The following is a 6,483-nucleotide window of genomic DNA, read 5'->3' as shown; positions in this document are numbered from 1 at the left end:
AGCAATCCCAAGGACGTGGCAAGGAAGAAAGTGGTGTGGTGCCCAGTGTACTTCGCCAGCTCCTTATTACAGGGGGCTAGATCGAGGTACTCTCACATGCAAAAGTTGATATTTGGTCTCATTATGGCCTCAAGGAAACTGCACCACTACTTCCAAGCCCATGAGATCACGGTTGTCACTCGTTTCCCGTTGCAAAGGATACTCCGAAACCCTGAGGCAACTGGCAGAATAGTGGAATGGGCTTTGGAGTTATCCAGCTTTGGTTTGAAGTTTGAGAGCACTTCAACTATTCAAAGCAGGGCATTGGTAGAGTTTATTGCAGAATGGACGCCAACCCCTGATGAGGAAAGGACGGAGACAGTTCTCCCCGGCAAGGAATCACCCCAAGAATGGATTATGTATTTCGATGGAGTTGGGAATGTGAAGCCTGTCAGTTCGTCACGAAATGGAACGGAGTACCTTGGTCAGTTCGTCACGAAATATGAAGCTTGTCAGTTCCATTCCAAGAGAATACATCTACCTACCCAAGCCCTTCGGACGATCCCTCTATCATGGCCATTTTCGGTCTAGGGGCTCAATATCCTCAACCCCTTCCCCCGAGCAATCAGGGGCTTTGAATTCTTGTTCGTTGCCATCGACAAGTTTACAAAGTGGCTGGAAGTGACTGCCGTGAGAAAGGTGACTGCTCAGTCAGCTATCAAGTTCTTGAAAGAATTGGTGTGTCGTTTCGGAGTTTCGGCAAGGATCATCACAGACAACGGCACCTAGTTCACGAGCCATGCCTTCATGCAATATGTTCACACCCCCGGAGCAATGGACAAGCTGAGATGGCGAACGCTGAAGTGCTTCATGGACTCAAGACAAGAACTTTCGATACGCTGCAGAAGCACGGCAGGTGGTGGATCGAGGAGCTGCCAGTAGTTCTCTGGTCCCTCAGAATGACACCTAACCGAGGTACCGGGTAGACTCCCTTCTCCCTGCTCTACGGGGCAGAAGCAGTTATCCCCACGGAACTCATTTACGAGTCACCTTGAGTGCTTGCCTACGATGAAGTAGCGCAAGATCAGCACCAGCGTGACGACTGTGTGCTACTTGAGGAGAACCGTCTCTGGGCTGCTCTGCGTGCTGCATGCTACGAGCAAGCCCTGTGTCACTATCATAGCCGCAGGTTTCATGCCCGGTGTTTTGAGGGAGGTGACCTTATCCTTAGGCACGTTCAGTCCGCCAAGGGTACAAACAAGCTATCACCAAAGTGGGAAGGCCCTTACCAGGTGGTACGAGTCACCTGACCTGGCGCAATCCATCCAGAGACCCGAGATGGGACACGGTTAAAAAACTCATGGAATATTGAGCATCTCCGTAAGTACTACCCGTAAGGTGCGAGGTTGCCGGGCGGTGCCCGACAGCCACCCTTTTGTACAGGCCTTGCCTCAGTTGCATGTAACCCCTTGTACAAAGCCAGGGCAATGACCCCGTGCAAGATAAAATAAAGAGGCACTGTGGGGGGCCCTCGATCGAGATCGCATGCATGCACAAGCACATCAAGATCACTGCATAAGCATTTCATGAGCATTTGCATATGCATATAGATAGGACTGCATGCTGCATTCATTCTAATCTAAATGGAGTTGCAGGTTCCTGCCGTGAACTTGACTTCGACGAGAAGATTGCACGACACCGTAGTCCCCGGCAAGCCAAACAGATAAGTTTACCTCTTGTCCATTAGTGTTCTGTAAGCTATAACTTGTGCATAGAGAAACCTCGCCGCTCTCTTGAGACTAGGGTGCTCCCATCCTTGGCTCGAACGTTGCTTCCGCCTGGATGGTCGCAGTGGCCCTTGGTGAAATGGGAGTGGGCGGGGGGCTGGCGCCTCAGTCTCTTCCCCGGCAGACATGGTTCTTCGGTAGACGAAAAGGGTGCCGGTAGTATATCCTGCCGGGAAATCTCGTTTAATTAGAATAAAGAGGCACTCCACCTCTACATGGACATATACATGCACGAGTTCTCGGCAAGGTTTATTTCTTCCATTAACATGCGAATACGAGTACAAGCATTACGGAACACAAAGATGGACTTGAGAGATTACATTATTTGCATTAAAACTTGGCAAGTGCCGGCAGGTTTAAGATCAAAAAAAGATAAGTGCCCCATTACGCCTTTGCCCCTGTCTGTCTCCTGCAGGAAGAGGTCGAAGGGGCCGGAGGCACGCATAGGTGGGATTTGGCGCCTCCGTAGGATCAGGGCGACACCGCTCCCCGGCAGAGAGGAAGAAACCGGAGGGTAAGCATGGATGGTGACGCTGCCGGAGGACCAGATGGGTGACACGGAGTCACCGGAAAACATGAATCATCGAAATGGTCGTCCCCGTTCTTGACGCGTCGTGGGTTGTCGGTGCCGTCCGCATCACTACCACCTGAAGACCTCGGCGTGGCCGCCACGCTGGGCACCATGCTCTCTAAACCCTCCCACAGAGATCTTGGTCGTCCCTGGGAGACCTAACGTTAGAAGTCACCGCATGTCCCAAAGACATGCGAGAAAGCAAGGAGCCTTCCTGTCCGACGAAGAAATCCGCGTCCAGGAGGAGCCAGATTTGCCCCCGTTGGCGGCGAATCTCTTCTACGGCTCCTCACCGACACCGCAAAGGGAAGAAGAATGGGGAGCGCTCAACAACCACGCGTCGTGCCTACCTCGAGCCGCGATGTGGTGTTAATCACCTCCCCTCCCACTAAAGTCAAGGCCACGGGCGACCCAGCGGGAAGCGTGCCAGGGTTGCCACTCCCGGCGTCAGCATCGTGCCACCCGAACCTTCCTTTCAGGTCCAAGGGAGATCCCAAATAGGAGCCCGGGGCTTGGCCCCGGACATCCTTCTCAAGCATGACCAGCAGAAACGAAAGATGAGGAGAGGGGGACCAAAAAAATGGATGACTCGGCCCTCCTCCACTCCTCCCTTTTATAGGTCGAGCGGGGAGGGACAGCGGCTCCATCCACGGGTGATCACCGCCCACCTCCACCAATTCGAGATGGGCGGGCCCTTCCCAAGGTACTCTCCCATGACACGCGCCTCCGTTACCTACCCCGCGCGATGCATGATGCATACATGGCTAAGGATAAGGGCGCGTTGTGGGAAGAGTAAATTGGCAGTTTCTACCCCGTGCGCTAAAGTCATTCACGGGCCATTACTGGAGCAACCCTACAACTATTGGTTGTATGCCGCACGTGGGAAAACTGAAAACTGGCCCGAAATCAAGGCTGATGAAGCAGCAACGGAAAACTTAAGGGGCCAACCCCTTCAGCAACTTTGCATGTGCACTTATTAGGCCCTACCCTGACGACTCTCAGCAGCGCATTTGGGGCAGGCCCGGGGGCTTCTGTCGGTGCAACAAACCCTGAGTCTGTTGACCAACTGTGCATAGGCACAAGATCAAGATTTAAGCACCAGCTTAAGTCATAGATTGAAGAACCAAGAGATTTGAAGAACCAACATGCAGCTCTGAAGGACCAAGATTGAGCCTAAGGAGCAACATAATGGCAGGAGAAGGGCCTCCCTTGTCGGGCAACCAAGCTCAGCAAGGGGCGAGGCCACCACCAGAAGCAAGCAACTGAGGCTCCCCGGTAGAGCCTACCGGGGCTCGCGAGGGCAGAACTGCCCCACCAACCACTCAAGCACGACTCATGTCGTCAATCAGTGCGGTGTCAAGCCGCAAGATGGTTAAGTGGCAGCCATTCGCCACATGGTAGCCATTTCCTATAGAGAAGTCTACAGATGACACCCGTCCCGCGACGTGTCAAGAGAGCAGGTGCAGAGCTGGCAAGATAGCCCGGTAGGCCTTGTCGGACGCCCAGTGATGTGACACTAAGCGATGCATTTAATGCACCCTATCAGCCCGTAGAGTTAGGTATGATAGCACTATCTGCTATCATATCAATGGAAAATGACCACTTTGCCACTGTGGTGACCCCTTAATCTATAAAAGGAGGCCCATGGAACTCGTAGGAGGGGTTAGAAGGTTGGAAAGTGGACAACCCCAAGCCACCACATGCACGTAGTCGCCGCAGGCAAACCTTGCCGGGCAAGTGTACTACGCACCACCACATCCATTCTTCCAACAATCCACTAAAGCAGGAGTAGGGTCTTACGCCTCGCGGCGGCCCGAACCTGGGTAAATTGCTTGTGTGCTCTCTGTCGTGCTGCCATACGCTGGTCTGCTCTTTGTGCAACGCGCCCTCCCCCTACTGAACCAACAAGGGGCCACCCGGTCCCATAGGTGGCCACGGAAATCCCACGACAATGCTAATATGGACAAATGCCTTTTTGGTGTTGATAAGCTTGTTTTCTTGGGTTTCATTGTGTCTTCTAAGGGTGTTCATGTAGATGAATCTAAGATCAATGCTATTAAAATTTGGCCCCAACCAACAAACTTGCAACAAGTGCGTAGTTTTCTTGGTCTAGCCAGTTTCTACCGTAGATTTGTGAAGAACTTTAGCACCATTGCTTTGCCCTTACATGCTTTGAGTAAGAAGAATGCACCCTTTGTTTGGGGACCATCTCAAGATACCGCATTCAATGAGCTTAAGAATTTGCTTACACATGCTCCTTTGCTTGCTTTACCCAACTTTGATAAACCTTTTGAGATACATTGTGATGCTAGCGGTTATGGCATAGGAGGTGTGTTAATGCAAGAAAGGCGCCCCATAGCCTACTTTAGTGAAAAACTTTCCGGAGCGCAACTTAATTATCCCATCTATGACAAAGAGCTATATGCATTAGTAAGAGTCTTGCATGTTTGGGAGCATTATCTCCGCCCACATGAGTTCATTCTTCACACCGATCATGAAACACTCGAGTACCTTACGGGTCAAACTAAGTTGAACAAGTGTCATGCTAGTGAATTCATCGAATATTTTCCTTATGTCATCAAGTACATCAAAGGTAAGGAAAATGTCGTGGCGGATTCTCTTTCCCGCATATGCATGCTTGTTACCAAACTTGAATTGAATGTCATTGGCTTTCAGCACATAAAAGACTTGTATGCGCATGATCCTACTTTTGCTATTCCATATGTCAAACGTTTAACGCATACATCTTGGGAGCGATACTACATCAAAGATGACTATCTTATGAGAGCTAACAAACTATGTATTCCCGACTCTTCACTTTGTTTGTTATTTTTGCAAGAATCTCATGGAGGAGGACTAATGGGACACTTTGGACACGACAAGACATTCGCTACGCTCTCCAAGAACTACTTTTGGCCCAAGATGTTCCGCGACGTCTCACGCTTCACCAAACAGTGTTCTACATGCTGCAAACCTAAGTCTAAAGCTCAATCCCATGGTCCCTATATGCCACTTCCTATTCCATATCACCCATGGGAAGATATTAGCATGGATTTTGTGCATGGTTTGCCTAGAACTAGAAACGGCAAAGATTCCTTGTTTGTTGTTGTGGACCAATTCTCTAAGATGGATCATTTCATTCCTTGCTACAAGATAGAAGATGCTTCACATGTTGCAAATCTTTTTTGTAGAGAAATCTTGCACCTCCATGGAGTCCCAAAGACTATTGTCTCGGACCGCAGCATCAAGTTTTTGAGCTACTATTGGAAAACTCTATGCGCCAAGCTCGGAATCAAGCTTTTGTTCTCTTCGGCATACCATCCTCAAACTGACAACCAAACGGAGGTAACAAACTGAACACTCTCCACTCTACTTCGCGTGTTGATCAAGAAGAACATCAAGGTGTGGGAGGAGTGTCTACCCACTGCTGAGTATGCCTACAACCACGCAAGACATTCTACTACCGGCAAGTCCCCCTTCGAGGTCGTCTATGGTTTCAACCCGTTGTCCCCATTGGGCATTCTTCCCCTACCACTACAAGAGCGCATCAACATGGATGCGAGTGCCCGAGTGAACTACCTCGATAAGATGCATGATGATACAACGCACACCATCGAGCTCCAAGTACAATGACTCGCGACCAAGCTCAACATCAACAAGCAACCCATGATATTCAACATTGGAGATCTTGTGTGGCTACACCTTCGCAAGGAACGCTTCCCCAACGAATGGAAGTCCAAACTTTTACCATGAGCCGATGGACCCTTCAAGGTTCTTGAACGCTACAACAACAACGCATACAAGATCGACAGCCCACGAGAGAAGTACTCCGTGAGCGACATCTTCAAAGTGAACATTCTCTCCCCATACCATGGTGATGAGGATTTCAATCTGAGGCCGGATCTTTCCCAAGGGGGGGTGATGCGGAGCATCCCATGGTCATCCCCATGCACACTACCTTGACTGTCCAAGCTCCAAGTGGACCCATGACAAGGGCAAGAGCTCGTGCTATTCAATCTGAGGTGACATCACTCCTACTTGAGTTTCCCTTTCCTTCGAGTGAGACATGGCTACTACCTAAGTCTGAGACGCTATGTGTGATCAGGTGCAACATACAAGGCACGGAGCCGAGAGCTAAATAAGAAG

Source organism: Triticum aestivum, chromosome 4A (assembly GCF_018294505.1).
Source record: "Triticum aestivum cultivar Chinese Spring chromosome 4A, IWGSC CS RefSeq v2.1, whole genome shotgun sequence".
In the NCBI taxonomy this organism is placed as follows: Eukaryota; Viridiplantae; Streptophyta; class Magnoliopsida; order Poales; family Poaceae; genus Triticum; species Triticum aestivum.
The sequence above is the reverse complement of the archived record's forward strand: the minus strand, read 5'-3'. Positions refer to the sequence as shown.